The sequence below is a fragment of the Lathyrus oleraceus genome, chromosome 2, assembly GCF_024323335.1.
Source record: "Lathyrus oleraceus cultivar Zhongwan6 chromosome 2, CAAS_Psat_ZW6_1.0, whole genome shotgun sequence".
Classification (NCBI taxonomy): Eukaryota; Viridiplantae; Streptophyta; class Magnoliopsida; order Fabales; family Fabaceae; genus Lathyrus; species Lathyrus oleraceus.
Window position 1 is genome coordinate 149,177,862 of NC_066580.1, and position 17,371 is coordinate 149,195,232.

At 32.3% G+C, this 17,371-nt stretch overlaps 1 pseudogene; it reads right to left on the reverse strand.

Moving 5' to 3' along the window:
* Positions 1–996: 996 nt before the first annotated feature.
* Positions 997–10,236, reverse strand: LOC127122349 (WAT1-related protein At1g09380-like; annotated as a pseudogene).
* Between the last annotated feature and the right edge of the window lie 7,135 nt (positions 10,237–17,371).

Genomic DNA, 17,371 nt, shown 5'->3' on the forward strand with positions numbered 1-17,371 from the left:
TGGTTGGGAACTTGAGTTCGCACCTTATTTTCCTCAAGATTAAGAAGTAAATATTTATTTCATGACATGACTACTATTTTTCAACATGCTATGGAGAAATACTTTTTTGGTTTCAAAGTCTAAAGCCACTTAAAGTAATGAACTCTTTCTTGATGAGAATGTGGCTCACTATATATGTTTTATAGTGATGTAAAATAATTGTTTCGACTATTAAAAATTTAGCCAAGCCAAAAGCTGAAGATGATTTTTCACTCAATTCAATCATTTCTATTTTAAAAAATTAAAAATAGAAGAAGCAAAATCTTTTTTCTAATTGTATGTTGAGTTATCAAGAGACGATTATCACAAAAGTTAATAAATATTTTTAATTGGAGTTATGTAGGTAGGGATGACATTGGACAATGTTTTGGCAATGTGTTATTATACTCGTCCCCATTAATTCATTTTGAAAATAATTATGTAATCAAATGCATATCTATATAGGCATTAATGTTTGTATTTGCATTCGTATCCTATGTGTATTGAATTCCTACTATAACATAATGTGTTCCTTTTATAATGAAGGAAGACTATATTAAATTTAAATATATTAGAGCCTCTTTTCATTTTATTTGTTAGAATAATCACCGACAAATCCATAACTATAAATATTACAAATAGATGTAACAATTTGTCTTTGTCATCATTAATTATCGTTGTAAACCTTTATTTATAATCTTGAACACTACCTTGAATTTTACATATTTTGGTAAAATATAACTTCTTTACCAAGACTTTTAGCCTTAATTTAATTATTTCTTATGAAAGAAACTAGAGAGTGATTACTTAATATATGTACTTTTTAGATGATAACCAATTTCAACTTACAAGGAACAATCTCGAATGAAAATAAAAATAGCATTATTATATTTGAACAATTTTATCATTTTAAAGTACAATAATAATCTACTTCTTCATATTTACCATACAATACATGCAGTTATCTATAAATAAAAATCATGATATAGTCTCACAAGATGAAGAACTTGATACTATCGTTATTGTTGATTTATGCACAATAACATCATCAATCATGCTTATTGATAAATCAGAATCTATTACATTTGTTTGAGACATATGAGACAACTCATTCGTTTTGCCCCACAAAAAGTAATACAATCCTAGAATAATCAAAACCATGTCCAACGACCTGTAAATTTGTTTTAAAATTAACAATTTATCTATGCTTGATTGACAAATAAAAGTTTAATTTAATTTTCTCTCTACTTTTATAATTATTAACACATCTTGTCATATTGGGTTGTAAGTTAAATAACTGTAGAAATATAAATAAATAAATCCTTCAATCATAGAGATGAAATGAAAAAGTATACTAAAGAAAAAAATTTAGTTTTATATGTTCTTTCTTTATTGTAAAACTAACTAACGATTACATAAAGATACCAATAAAAGAATGATCTTATGAACTAACAGACTTTGTTACTATGTATCAGTACTTGTTAATGATAAATACAATTTTTTAAAAAATTAGAATAAACTTGAAAAATCAACTAATTGATAATAAATAGTACTATAGTTTGTTGAAGCTCGGTTAAACCAATTTTATATTTTTTTAATATTTAACTATTTTTATTTATTTATTTATTTACTTGTTGTATGATTCAATCATGATGGAATCAATAAAGCAATAATTACAAAGTATTATTAGTTTGATTTTCTATTTAGCTTTTAAAGCACAAACTAAATGTATACTCTATTATTGCATTCATTGATACATATGTTATTTCTTACCACCAACTCATATTTAACATTAGTTATCCTATAAACTAAAATAATAATTAAATTGGGTAATTTTGTATTTTGCACTTAAGATATCCTCTTGTCTAGAGAAAAAGACAAATAACTCAAACAGAATGATTCTTGTAAATACTTGATATTTCCTAATGAGTATCAATTCTATATAAATTAAAATTGAAGTTGAAGCATTAACCACATGTTCAACGGTGATCAACTTCCAACAATATCATACAATATTGTTATTTATTACTACGGTTTATTTAAATGCACATGCTTATAATAAAAGTATTTAATTTAGTCTTAGTGTTAAGAAATGATTACGTAAAAAAATGTAAGGTAATAATTTAAAGGAAAAAATGAAAATTGTTAAAATGTTAAAGGTGAAAAGAATTCGTACATTCTAACTCTCAGTGGTTCGCCAAGTACAATAACCTCTGATACAAAAATTAGAGTAAGTGGACTGAACAAGTAGACCCCTTAATAGTAATTGCCCATGATAGTATACAAAATATAGGAGCAGTAGCGAGTGCTCTCTAAATAATTAAATTCAACTCATTAGTGTTTAAGATTCTCATTGAGAGTACATTATTAAAACAAATCAAAGAAAAGATTTTACAACATTTAAAACCAAATTATTATCCTTTATTGTTATTGTAGTGATTGGGTCCTAGCGTGAAACTTTCGATCTAGATTGTTTATCGTCATAATCCTCACATGTCCACCTTATATTTTCATCAATGTTCATTGGGTTGGGATCTTAAAATTTGAATTATGTGAGATCCAACGATAAGCAAATAGTCTAATTCGCTTATTATATAAGTATAATTGAGGGTCAATATTATTCAATAAAAATGATCTTACGATGTAGATTATAGTAATAAGTTGTAGATTCCACTCTAACCTCCAGGATTCTTTACTAGAATTTATGAATGCACATATTACTCTGATTGATTTGCGACCATAATGCATGATGGCATTGTTCCTCAATATCTCAGTGGCAATACTTTAACCAACTTAATCTATTTATATTTTGAAACATATTGGTTATTTGTTTCACAACAAATATTTTAAATTTAAAGTGTCCTAAGAATTTTGATAAATCCATTAATATAGTGTTTGTATAAATAGAATATTTTTAACTATAATAACTAATTACTCAAGTGATATAGAACACTATAAAATGTTAAGTTTCATAGGGTAAAATGGTTTCACTCGGAGAATAAAGAGTATTATGCATGACGCTTCATATTTATAAAAAAAAATTACATATTGAATTAATTAAAAAAATATAAAAAAAATTAAACACGTGATACCTTATGCTTTATAGCGAGATTCTATAACATACCTAACTACTTATTAACATATGCAATTTATTTCATTGAAATTACTAACTAATTTTTTAATTGTGTCTAATCAATAATGACATATAATGCGGGTTTATTTACTCATGTGATTTATAACCGTAACAAAAAAAATAATGTCTAAGCCAAAAACATGTTTAATATTTTATTAGTAAAACAATTAAAATTATGAGTAGATACATACTTGCATAATAAACCAAGTTGTGTAAGAACAACACGATCCAACTAAAAAGAAAGTTCCACGAAGCATGTGAGTTTTGTGTGTTGCAACACACAATTGTCCTGAGACACTTGGCTTTACCAATCCATGTTTCAATCTTTAGATTCTCTATTCTACAATAATCATTCACAATTTTTATATGGCATATTACTTTAATTTTTATATACCAATTAAATTTATCTTCAATAAATTTAGATATTACCTAATTATGATAGAGATCAAGAAAGTGAAAATACTGATTAAGTTGACAGAGTAAGTAGCAATCGTATCTCGAAGACCAAAATAGAATAATCCTAGCAATCGTATATTGGTTTAATCATTTTATTAGAAACTAAGGTATAATTCACTTTATTTTTATAACTTGGAGACTATAAATCCTCTTAATTTATCCAAAGGTGTAAATTACTCTTATAAAATCATCAGTGAAAAATACTTAAATTTAATCGTTATTAATTTTAAAAGAAAAATATGATTTGATATTGACTCGAATGATTTATCTATTTTTATGATAAAACAAAAAAGATCTCGAGTTTTTATATATTTCTCCTCTAAACATATTTCTTTGTAATATAATATTTTTATTGAACTAACATATTCTTTGAAAATTACATTATCTATTCAAGATGTATTAACAAAAATTACGTTCAAGTTATCAACGAGGAATGAAAGAACTTAAGAAATATTTGACTTGGGTGATTATTCAAAGGAAAAATGACAAGAAAGAAATGAGATGTAAGTGGATCAATATAGTAAGATATGTTAATGACACTCTTGATTTTTATAAGATCATTGTGGCGAATTAATTCATGCATGTCCTAAGGGAAAGACATATACAAATTATAGACCAAGTTCTACAATATTAAAATCACTCCATGAAATCGATTCTTGTTCAAAAGAGGTGGGAGTCTAACTATGGAGTCATATGCCAATATTAATTATGCAAATTCAGTAAGTAATCAAAAACTAATTATGCCTATTGTACTTTCTTTTTTAAGAATCTTGTTGCATGGAGAATAAAAATAAAAGTGTAGTGGCTCAATCAAGGGTCAAAGAAGATTTCAAATTATGGTATTAGAATTTGTAAAACTACTATAAATGAAACAAATGTTAGAATATTTGAAGATACGTTATGAAAGTTGTTATGAAAGCTATATGAAAGTTTTGCTTAATAATAAATTAGTCATAAGTATTGCACATAATCACGTTTAGTATGACCTAAAAAAACATATTATCATTGATCAATATTTTATTAAAGAGATTTTTAATAATAGGTTGATAACTACAACTTACCTTCCTTTTAGATTCGAGTTGTGAGATTTGTTAACATAAGATTTATCAACTGAATAGTTCAATCAACTTACCTAAAAGCTTGTAAAGGTGAATATTTATTCACCAAATTAAAAGAGTATTGTAAATAATATGCCATAATTAATAATATTTGTAATCGGTTTTTAATATAATATATGGGCCCTTAGATAAAACTAGTTAAATTAGGTTTTTTTAACATTATTTAAAATATATTGAAATCATTTTTTAAAAAGTTTTAACATTATTGTTATAAGAATATAATAGGTTAAAGGTAAAGAGGATACTTTTATGTGGACTTGGATTATCATATTACCATTAAATATACAATTTATTTTAAAATTTTATATTCTATTTTGATTTTGTAATCTAAAACATAGTAGAAGTAGTTTAGATTGTTTTTTTATACAATTAAAAATAATGTTATATTAACTCTTTAATTAATTAAATTTAAATTGCATAGTTAATTATTTATGAATTAATTGATTGTGTTTTATGTCTGAATGGACATTGATGGATTAAACCATTCAATTAAATCATCCATACCCTTAAATTGTTTAGTTATTTAAGCTACCTACCATTAAATAATTAATATATTCTACAAAACCTAGATGACTATCTAGGGTAGTAATTCTCCTGCCGAACATAAAATCAAATCTTAAAAGGTATGTCCCTCTATGATATTTATTACCTAATCTTATTATTTCTCTATGTTATAATTTTAACTTTGCGTAGTTGAGAATATAAGAATTGCAATCATAAATCTTATGCTTAATATTATAGAAATTATGCAATTTTTGTCACATATGTTAAAATTGATATAGTTTTTATTTTTTCATCATATTATACCCCCATCATATTTAAGGGAAAATTTATTTTATCATATCCTTAATTTGTGGCACATTTGAATCACTCATCAATATCATTTCTTTGATTTCCACGTTCATGGATTTCTCAACGTCTTCTTCACTTGTAAATATCCAAGACCAATAAAGTCTCCCAGACAATATTCATGATTTTTCAATCAGAGATCATGTATTTGTTTCTTTATATTTATCTAATTATTATGCATGTTTCTTCTTTTTTTATAACTTTTGATTTTAATTTTTGGTTTCTTTAGATGTTTTCTAGGCAACACAATTAAGTTTTCGTTTCAAAATTTAAAATTTGAATTATGGATGAAAGTTTTTTTTGATACATTGTGATAATGATCTCAAGATTTTATTAGAGTTGATATAGTAATTGAAGAAATACAAACTACTTAAAAAAATTATAAAACCTTATGAATAATGTATTATATTAGACTAACATAAGAACATTTTCTAAGATATTAATCTAATTTGGGTCATTATGATCTTGAGAAAATATTGATTTTAGAATAATAAGAAATTATAATATTGCTAATTTGGGTCAATTATAAAATGTTGATTCAATTATTCTTATTTTATTTGGGTCAATTATAATATTGCTAATTTGGGCCAATTATAAAATGTTGATTCAATTATTTAAAATGATTTCTAAAATTGTATTAGAAGAACTAATTAAACTTAATATATATAAAAACATATACTGGTGTATACGTTTGGCAACCCATGCTAAAGCATAACAAGTCTTTTCAAGCATGGAGTACCGAGACTCATAGTTTGTAAACTTCTTACTCATATAGTAGATGGCATACTCCTTTCTACCAATTTCATCTTGTTATCCAAGCACATAACCCGTGGACTCTTCTAACACAATCAAATGCATAATCAGCGGCCTTCCTTCCACTAGAGGAGACAAGATAGGACGTTCCAACATGTACTCCTTGATGTTGTCAAAAGCTCTCTGGCAGTCTTCTGTCCATACACAACCCTGATCTTTACAGAGAAGTTTGAAGATTCGCCCACACATGGGAATCATGTGAGATATAAACCTGGAGATGTAATTCAGACGCCCAAGGAATCCTCTGAATTGTTTTTCTGTCTTTGGTGTAGGCATTTCTCGAATGGCTGTGACTTTATTAAGATCTACTTCAACACCTTTCTGGATGACAATGAAACCCAACAACTTTCCTGAGCGAACACCAAAAGTACACTTATTAGGATTCAAGTGGAGTTTAAACTTTCTCAACCGCTGAAACAACTTCAACAAATACTCAACATAATTTTCTACAGTCTTTGACTTAGCAATCATGTCATCAACATAAACTTCTATCTCTTTGTGCATGTCATGGAAAAGAGTGGTCATGACTCTTTGGTACGTTGCACCAACATTCTTTAAACCGAAAGCTATCACTCTGTAGTAGAATGTTCCCCAGGGTGTAATAAATGTTGTATTTTCCATGTCCTCAGGTGCCATCCTGATTTGATTATAACCGGAGAAACCATCCATAAAAGAGAAGACATTGAACTTAGATGTATTATCTACCAACATGTCAATGTGTTGCAGGCAAAAATCATCTTTCGGGCTAGCTTTGTTCAAGTCTCTATAATCAACACACATATGAACTTTACCATCCTTCTTTGGAATAAGCATAATATTGGCTGCCCATTGAGGATACTCAGAAGTAACAAGGAAACCAACATCAATCTGCTTTTGAACCTCCTTTTTGATCTTGACAGCCATATCAGGATGAGTTCTTCTTAACTTCTATTTAACCGGCGGACATTCTGGCTTCAATGGAAATCTATGCTCCACAATATCAGTATCTAAACCTGGCATATCTTGATAAGACCAAGCAAACACATCCACATACTCTCTAAGAATCTCTACCATCCTCTTCTTAACATATGGATAAAGCAGTCCCCCAATCTTGACTTCTTTCTTGTTATCTTCGGAACCCATATTAATCACTTCCAATGGCTCTTTATGAGGCTGAATGGTCTTTTCCTCATACTCAAGCAGACAGGAAATCTCATCAGGAATCTCTTCAACATCCTCTTCTTCCATTTCAACTCATGAAATTCAAAGTTGGGAGAGGGCATAAGGTCATTGTTTTCAATGGGTTTAACGATAAATCTGCACAATAATTTTATGTTGATTTTAGAATATGAACAAATAGACACACATTGTGATGCAGATATTAAAGCGATTATTATCTTGGTTTTTTATGTTACCATTTTTCAGAAAAAGCAAAAAGAGAAAACATAATATGGATAAACTAAAAACATTTTATTAATGACGACAACATTTGAAAAAAAGCTCACATAGATTCACTTTCACCTTGGGCATAGTGAAAGGATTTTTGAAAATAACAAAAAAAATATATTACTTTGATAAATGTATAACAGAAGGAACATCAACAGCAGTCCAATTCTGACATATCAATCTATGCGTCACAAAGTTTTGCGCTTCTTGCTCTTTATCATCTTCCAGGATTGCGGCAGTAGACTGATCTTTTCAATGAATAAATCCAGCACTATGAAAAACTTCTTGAATTCTCTTCAAATCTCTTCAAGTTGAACCAGGTGAAAAGCCCAAACCAGCTTTGTTCTTCTTCTCAGCAAGTTCGACGACTTGTCCCCATCTAGAAGGTTGACCATTCTCCACCAATTGTTATGTGTCTTTCAAAGAAGTCATGGATTCCCCATTATTCTTAACAACATTATCATCAACAGGAAGAGATTGAAGCTGAGTTCCCACAACTTCGTCAACATCAACGTATGAAAATGAAGAGAGATAACTCACCAACATGGCCTGCTTGCCACCCACGATCACTAACTTCCCATTCCTTACAAACTTCAACTTTTGATGGAGAATTGATGTCACCGCCCTAGCTTCATGATTCCATGGACGACCTAAGAGACAACTATAGGCGGGATGAATATCCATCACTTGAAAAGTGATCTGAAATAAACACGTACATATCTTCATTTGGAGATCAATTTCCATAACTACGGTCTTCCTTGAGCCATCAAAGGCTTTCACAGCAACCCCACTAAATCTCATCGGAGCACCTTGATAAGAAAGCTTGGACAGAGTGCCCTTGGGCAAAACATTCAGAGAAAGACCAGTGTCCACCAACACATTGGACTGGGCATCTTCTTGACAGTTCATAGAGATGTGCAAAGTCAAGTTATGGTTCCTCCCCTGCTCGGGCAACTCTTCAGTACTGAAGCTCAGATTGTTACATGCGGTAATATTGGCCACAATGCCATTGAATTGATTAATTGTGACATCATGATCAACATAGGCTTGCTCTATGACCTTCTACAAAGCCTCTCTGTGAGCTTCTAAATTCATAAACAAAGATATGACGAATATCTTGGATGAGGTGTGCAATAACTGATCCACGCCATTGAAATCACTCTCCTTAATCAATTTTAGCACTTTATCCTGATCATAATTCTGACCCATACTACTGGACTGGCCAGACTGCATAACAGGAATTTTCTCTCAAGTTGGATTCCCTGCCATAACATCTTCAGTTCTTTTAGGAGTTGCAGCAGCAAATACTCGACCACTTCGGGTCACACCACTTACATCGGTAATGTTTACAACAGATGAAAAGGAAGGAATTGGGACTTCTTTACCATCTTCCAACATGGTATCATTGTACTTTTACGGAACAACTTTTTCAGATTCATAGGGCGTAGGACCCGCCAAACGAATAACAAACGGAGAAACAACAAACTTCTGACCATTATATGCAATCACAACTGGTTATGGGATATTAAAACGGGGAACTATGATGTTTACTTCATGCTCATCTTCATCCATATCCCTTGTATTCTGAATAAGATTTTGATCCATCATCTCTTGTAAATATCTTTTCACCACAACACACCCTCGAGGGTTTCTGGAATAAATGTGGTAAGAAGCATGGTCATGCTCATAATAGCTCAACTCGCGCAATGTTGCATACATCACAACCAAGGATCTTCTGATCAGATTGACGTCAAAAACACGGTATTTTCACGGACATCCTTCGACCATATTCACAGTTGCACCACCATGTTTAGGCAACATATTGGCTTGTACATTGGGACTAGAGTCTTCAAAGGACAAAATACCACTTTGCATTAATCTTCTCACCTCAGCTTTCAAAGAGAAACAATTTTCAATATCATGACCGGGTGCTCCTTGATGGAATGCACAACGATAATCAGGTTTATACCACCACGGAAGCTCTTTCAGAATAGATGGCAGAGTCCTTGTCTGTACTAAATTCTTCTGTATCAAAGCAGGAAATAATTCTGCATAGGACATCAAAATTGGATCAAACTGTGTAGGTCTCTGGATACAACTATGTTAATGTTGTTGATTCTGTTGATCGGTACGTTGTTGAAAATATGGTTGATAACTTGGTGCTATTTGAACGGCTGAAGCATCATTTATAACTGGAGTAATTGACGCCACATGCTGGTGACGCTGATTGTTTCTATGAGATATTATACGTTTCTCTTGCGAAATAGCACTAACATCATATTCTTTCTTGGGCAAGTCATTCCCATACCTTCTGGGACTGTTAGATGAACCACCTTCTTTCAATCGTCCTTCACAGACACCTTCTTCTAATCTTATTCCCATGATTACCATCTGGGTAAAATCACTAGGAGCGCTTGGAGCCATCTTGTCATAGTAAAACAGACCCAAAGTCTTCAAAAATAGATTTTTCATTTCCTTCTCTTCTAACGGAGGATTGACCTGCGCAACAATCTCTCGTCATCCATGCGCGTACTCTTTAAAATTTTCTTTATGCTTTTGGGACATAGAACAAAGTTGATCCCTGTTCGATACCATATCAACATTATACTTGTACTGACAAAAAAAAGCTTCACGTAGGTCGTTGAAAGTTCGGATCTAGGTGTTATAAAGTCCCATGTACCACTTCAAAGTAGCACCAGCCAGACTTTCTTGAAAGTAGTGAATCAATAGTTGATGGTTATCAGTTTGGGTCGACATCTTGCGAGCATACATCACCAAATGACTCAAAGGACAAGAGTTCCCTTAAACTTCTCGAAATCTGGAACTTTGAACTTATGTGGAATCTTCACATTAGGGACTAAGCACAGATCGTGAGCATTTTTCCCAAACAAATATTTTCCCCCTCAAATCCTGAATCTCTTTCTGCATAGCTTGAAACTGATCTTGAAATTCATTCATCCTTTCATAGACAACAGTTTCACTCGGGTCAGCATGGAAAACAGGTTCTTCAACATAAAGTGTAACATGAACCACGAGAGGTGGTATAGACATAACCGGCTGAGCCATAGGAACTTCGACAGTAGGTTGATATCCTTCAGGCACAAACTTATGAGGCATGCCCAAAGGGAATCCAGGAGGCTTATGGTGTTGTGGATCATTGACTGGAGCCACAAAAATGGGCGTAGAGACAATTTCAGAAATCACAGTCCTCTGAAGCGGAGTTTGAGGAGGATGAGGATGAGGTTGATTCTGAGCAACTACAAGAGTTTCCATCATAAAATTGAGCCTTTCATAATGGTCCCTCAAAGTAGTCACCTCTTCGTGATGTTCACGATTCTCTTGCTCTAGACGATCCATCTCCTTCAGTTGATTAGCACGAGTGTTGTACTGGTGAGACAACTTATATGGATGAAGACCAAGAAAGGAAGAAATAAGACCCATGGTAAACTTAATCAAAGCAAGACCAAGATGCAACATGATGCATGATATGCAAATGCAAATGTGAAGTTTTCAAGGAATGTTAAGACATAAAACAAATCGCAAACATCATAAAGGGAATAACGCATTTTGAAGTAATGAAAATCTCATTTTATTAATAATGTGAAGGATTACAATTAGAAATACAATTTCAACGACTATAAACAGAAAGAAACTAGATCTATGGAATCATATCCGATGATGACCCGACTCCAAGTTGATATTTCTTGCGAAGTCTTTTGATCTCTCTTTCATAACTACTTTTCATGGCATCCTTCTCCATCACGAGTTGGTCTAAAATATCTTTCCAAACACCCGAAGTGGGAAGACGAGTAGATGATGAATTGTTAGAGAAAAATAAATCCTTTTGGTCCCTTGACCTCTTCATAACACGTTGCTCAATCAAGTATATCAAGTCGTCTTTCTTTCATCTGCTTCTACAATTCTACCTTCTCAAGGTGTCAGGTGTAAAATTTATCTTCCCAATCATCCCTCTCTTCTTTCATCCTATCCAAAGCCTCTTGCAACTCCTCTACGCCTTTAATAGTGGGCGATTTGACGATTACTAAGGACATAGGTCTTTCATAAGCATATGACATCTTGAATTCTTTTGCTCTCTTCTTTACGCAACTAGTGTGAGATTCTAAAGCTATACAACTCTTCAATCCAAGCTCACTTTTTCCTTTCCTATGAATATTGTGCCAATCATGCACCATCCTGGATTTCAACCCTTGAGTTTCTTTTCCTTCCTAGAAAAATAAACCCTCTAACAAAGTGTTGCTAGGTTTGTCTTTCATGGAAAACCCAAGTTGACGTCTCGCCAAATCCTGATTGTAGTTAATTCCTCCTTGTGTACTAAGAAGAGGCACATTAGACAACTCCCCACAACTATCAATAATCTTGACGTCATCATAAACAGAATAATACCAAGTTATGTCATCATTGGTGAGAGACATAAGTCTTTGAGACCACATTAAACAACCCTTGTTTTATTTGAATATAGAAGATTGCGGCAAGTGCGAAATAAACCACTTGTACAATAAAGACGCACAACAGACAATAGTTCCACCCCCCTTAGAAGTCCTATGATGAATGGCGAAATAAGTGTCATCAAGAAAAGTTGGAACAAGATTCCCAACCAAGAAGACCCTAATAGTTATAACATCAACAAAGTTGTCAATATTGGGGAACAAGATCAAACCATAGATGAGTAAGGTAAGGATAACATTAGCAAAAGAAAAATCTTTCTCAATCAAAAATTTCAAAGTCATCCCGTTGATACCTTATTTGTCGCTGAGATTAGTATCTACATCAGATTTCCTCAAGTGAATAGCTTCAACATAAACTCGAGATTCAAGAATTCCTTCCACCCCACTAAAGGAACTCTATCAGAAACTGGCATACGCAAAATATAAGCATACTCATCCATGGTAGGAAACAATTGATAATCAGGGAAAGTGAAGCACTGGTAAATGGGATCATAGAACTGAACCAGAGTACAAAGAAGACCATGCTCAACATCAATAGATAGAACATACAAGATTCTTACAAAACGGTCTCTAAAATCCTTAAGATCATCCATAAAAGATGCTAGCTTCCTTAATTCCATGAGATCAGGACATCTGAAACTGTATTTTCGAGTGTTCCTTCTTCCAATATCCATGATCAAAGTATCTACGATGTTTGCAAAGAGAATATCTAAGTTCCTTGAAAATTGAGAAAAATGCTCATGAATTCAATGAATGCATGATGCAACAACCACAAACAAGATCACACAAGGCACACAAGCAAGGTCCAAATGTTCGGAGTCATGAGCATGGAGAAAAGGGTAAGAACCAACCCACAATGTATGTACTAAGGGTATAATCACCTTTAGGACAAGGTTCTAAAAAATTTCCAGAGTCATACTTCCATCTTTTGGATATTACCATTTTAAACGGCTACTCGTCAACCAATAATATTCTCAAGAGAAACTTGTCCAAGTGTAGTATCGTGTAACAACTAATTCAAGTTTACACCTGAATAGACACCACACTACATCCTAAAAGGCCAAGATGGGTTAAGGGTTCTAAGGTCCTTAGCTTCTCGGGCTCCTAGGTCGAAAAAAGTAATGCCAACTACGACTACTCGTGTGACATCAGTAATCCCAAAGGGGCCTCCACTGAGCGGGGAATCTCAAGCCAACTTATTAAGGATTAACTCCACGTAAGCCAAACAAGACTATACCACCATCCTATTATAAGAGCTTTCAAGTTCGGGTATAGGACTTATCTCACCACACAGAGATCACCAAACACCAGACATAACAAATAATAACAAACAACAATAAGTATAATATATAAACATAAACAAAGATAGGCTAAACCCACTGACGTTTACTCCTCAGCAGAATCACCATTTTTCTGTAGCGGTAAAAAATTTGAGATTAAGTTATTGATTAACTTAACTCATAAAGCAAGAGTCGTCACCGCACTTTTATTATTTCCAAAGGAAAAGGGAAAAAATACGAACAAAACTCAAAGAAGTTTTAAAACAAAACTAATAAAAGAGATACGGGTTCGGGGGTTAATTAGGTAAAGGGAAGATATTAGCACCCTAAACATCCATGGTACTCCATGGGAACCTCTTTGAAAATATGTACATTGTAGTTTGAAAAAGGTGTTGTTTGCAAAAGATTAGTGAGATGAGAAAAGAAATATTTTTTCTTAATTTTTGTGTTTGCCAAGACTTTTGAAGTCTCATGCCTACGTACCAACAAAGTGCAATGGAGAATCAAAACCTCGTAGTTCATGATAAAAATATAAAAGATATTTGTTTTGATTTATTTTTAATGAAAATACAATTTGTCATTTTAAGGAGAATGCTCAACTAGTCACCCACAAGTATGAGAACTTTGCATCATCATGAGAAGGGCTCCAACTTGGATAAAAATCTTCAAGTATGTCATTAGCTCTCTTAGATAGAAAATAATTACCATCAATACTATGGAGATAGGAGAGTTATATCTCAACTATTGAAATGACTCATGTCTAAACTTTGAAAAAAGTTTAAAAAGGAAAAGTGCACAAAGGGCACAAAATGATTTGAGTGAATTATGCATTTTTTAGTCTTTTGAAATTGGTCTGAATATGCTTAAGATATATTAGCATTTATTGGGAAAAGGTTTTGAAAATCAATTAACAAAAATTCAAGGTTTATTGAGAAAGTGGTTCAAGTTAGAAAATAAGAATGTTTTGAAAAAGAGAGAGGAGATTTTGAAAATTTAAGAAGGAGAGGAGAAGAAGAGACTATCCTAGGGCATAAAGTAAAAGCTAGGGAGGAAAGATCTAACTAAGAAATAGAAAGCTTTATGACATAAGTCAAGCAAGAATTCCCCCCTTTGGATTAAGCTTCAAGCAAGCCAAATAAGCAAATAATAATTCATGTATTAGATGAAACCAAAGTAACCCAAACAAGTCTCCAAAAGATATCCAAAGCAAAAAGTATCAGATGAACCCAACGTAACCCAAACAATTCTCCAAAAGAAATCCAAATCCAAAAGTATCATATGAATCCCAAGGTCTCAAATCACAATCTCCCAAGGCAAAGGCCAAGGTCTTAATTCTAAGTCCATGACTCCATAACAATGCTAAGGATAGTAACCTCAAGTCCATAAATAAAGAGAACCAATTTTTTTAGGGGTTTTTCCTTTATTAGTGTCTTAAAATAAAAAAGAAATCCAAATGGACAAAGGAAGAAGAGTATAAACATAAACAAAGGTCCTAGTGGACAAAGAGCAAATATGACATGATATGCTAAATATAAAAGCATAAAGTAAATAATAAGAAATAAAAGAATAAAATAAATGACATTAAAATACAATTAATACAATAAGATGTTAGTAAATGTTAGTGATTAAAAATGAAGGATGGTTTGGTCATTTTTTGGAGAACACTTAACTATTCACTCACAAGCATGAGAGTATGAACCTATACATCACCTTGAGAAGGGCTCCAACTTGGATAAAATCAACAAGTATGCCTTTAGCTCTCATAAGTGAAAAGGGAGCCATATTTTCACACAATACCATGAGGAATAGGAGACTTACAATCTCACTTATAAAAATTCCTTACTTTCGGGACAAATTTAGCGTTATGTTAAGCAATCATGATTGAACTTATGTAGAAGTCACAACACTTTGAGGCAGGTCAATAATAATATTTGTGTTAATACATGCTAGATAAATGATATGTAAATCATTCTCCTAAAGCCATGCCACAAAAAAAATAAAAGAGGATGGATCAAGCACAAAGGCTAGTAGGATGGTCCATTACTTCATTCCATACTTCATAGTGCTTAGGACAAACTTATGCATCAATCCAAAGTACCTTAAATGATCCATAATCAATTAGGAGGTAGATTTGAAATGATGAAATTTCATCAAGTACCAATCCATACATCATGAACAAGATGGACACAGGCCAATCATTTGATCAATAGAAAAAAAAAAGATGAAGAAGAAAGAGACAAGAGAGATCACACCCAAATTGGATCAATAGTTTGATCAAGTCATCATCAAAATTAATTATCCATTTATAGGGGTTTCTTGGCTCTCAAAAGATTATAAATGAATGCAATAGCTTCTTCTATTTATAGGGAGTGTGTTTGGATCCAAATATGTGTGGTATCGAGCTTAATTAGTGCAAAACGATTTTGATCTGAATGTGAGAAAAGTGTGGCTTGCAATCCTTCAAAATTGAGCCAAATTATGTATTTCAAGGGTCAATTAACTTTTGGAGACTTGATTAAACATGTTTAGGTCCAAAACACATGCTAATTTGGCTTGGAATTGAAATTAGTGAAGTTCAAATATCGGGTAATGGTGGTTTCTTCAGTTCCAAGTCACCATGTTCAACTCAATGGGGCATCTTGCTTAGGAGGCTTTTTGATCCCGTTATTTTTGCAATGTGTTGAAATCATAACAAAGATTACAATGTGCCAAGAAATGTTTCATTTGGATGCTTGAGCACAAAGTTATGGCATGTTGAAGTTGGCAATAAAAACTGGTCATATAACTTAGAAAAATTTAGGTATCCAATGGCTGAAAATGACCTGTAATGTCTCAATGAATTCCATGACCTTCCAAGCATAATTTGACATTTATCATTGAAGAAAACATATAGAGGGTATCACAAATGATATTATGCAAAACGAATCAGGATCAAATGCTAAAAATTGAGGAAGTTGTGATCTTTTAAAGTTGGGAAAAAATCACTTGAAAATAGGTCAAATTTCACTAAGTCCACAAATGACCTATAATGTCTCTAAAATTTTGATGATCCTCTAAGCACAATTGGCTCTTGTCATGTAAATTGAAGTTGAATAGGATGTTGAGAAGAATCATATGCAAAAATAATCATTCAAAATGTTGAGAATTGAAGGAGTTTTAATCCTTGGAACTTTGACTTCAAATGTTGACTTTTTGGTTAAACCACTTGGAACAAACTTGTGTACTTGGACTTTTCTTGCATTTTAAAGCACATGGATAATTATATGAACTTAAAATAAGGTTTCCTTTAATGTCTATTGGTTATATTGCTCAAAGCTTGAGGTAACTTGGTGAAGAAGGCATGGAAATAAACACACGAACCTTTGACTTTTCTTGAGAAGTAAGCAACAAAACTTTGATGTATCCTTGATCAAAATGGGATTGAAAGGTGATTAAGGACCTTGGAGATCATGATTGAGAGATAAGCCTCTTTAGAATCAATGGTTGGCCACACTTTAAATTGAGGAATAAATACAAATCCTAGCTGAGGAGTCATGCTTGATACTCTTGATGACAAGCCCTACCTTGCACAATAAACATAAAGAAAACAAAATATTTTTTTCAATTTGATTAGTGGTTAAGCAATGAATATATAAACACAAAAGTAAAACATTAATAAAGATGTGCTTGATGATCCCTGCAAAGGAAAAAAACCCAAAGACGGTAGGGAGAGAGACCAAGAAGTGACATTGTTTATATGCAAGGATGCCAATGATATGTAGGATCTTAGGGTTAAAAATTAGGGTATCACATATGGTATGACTTTTGCATTGA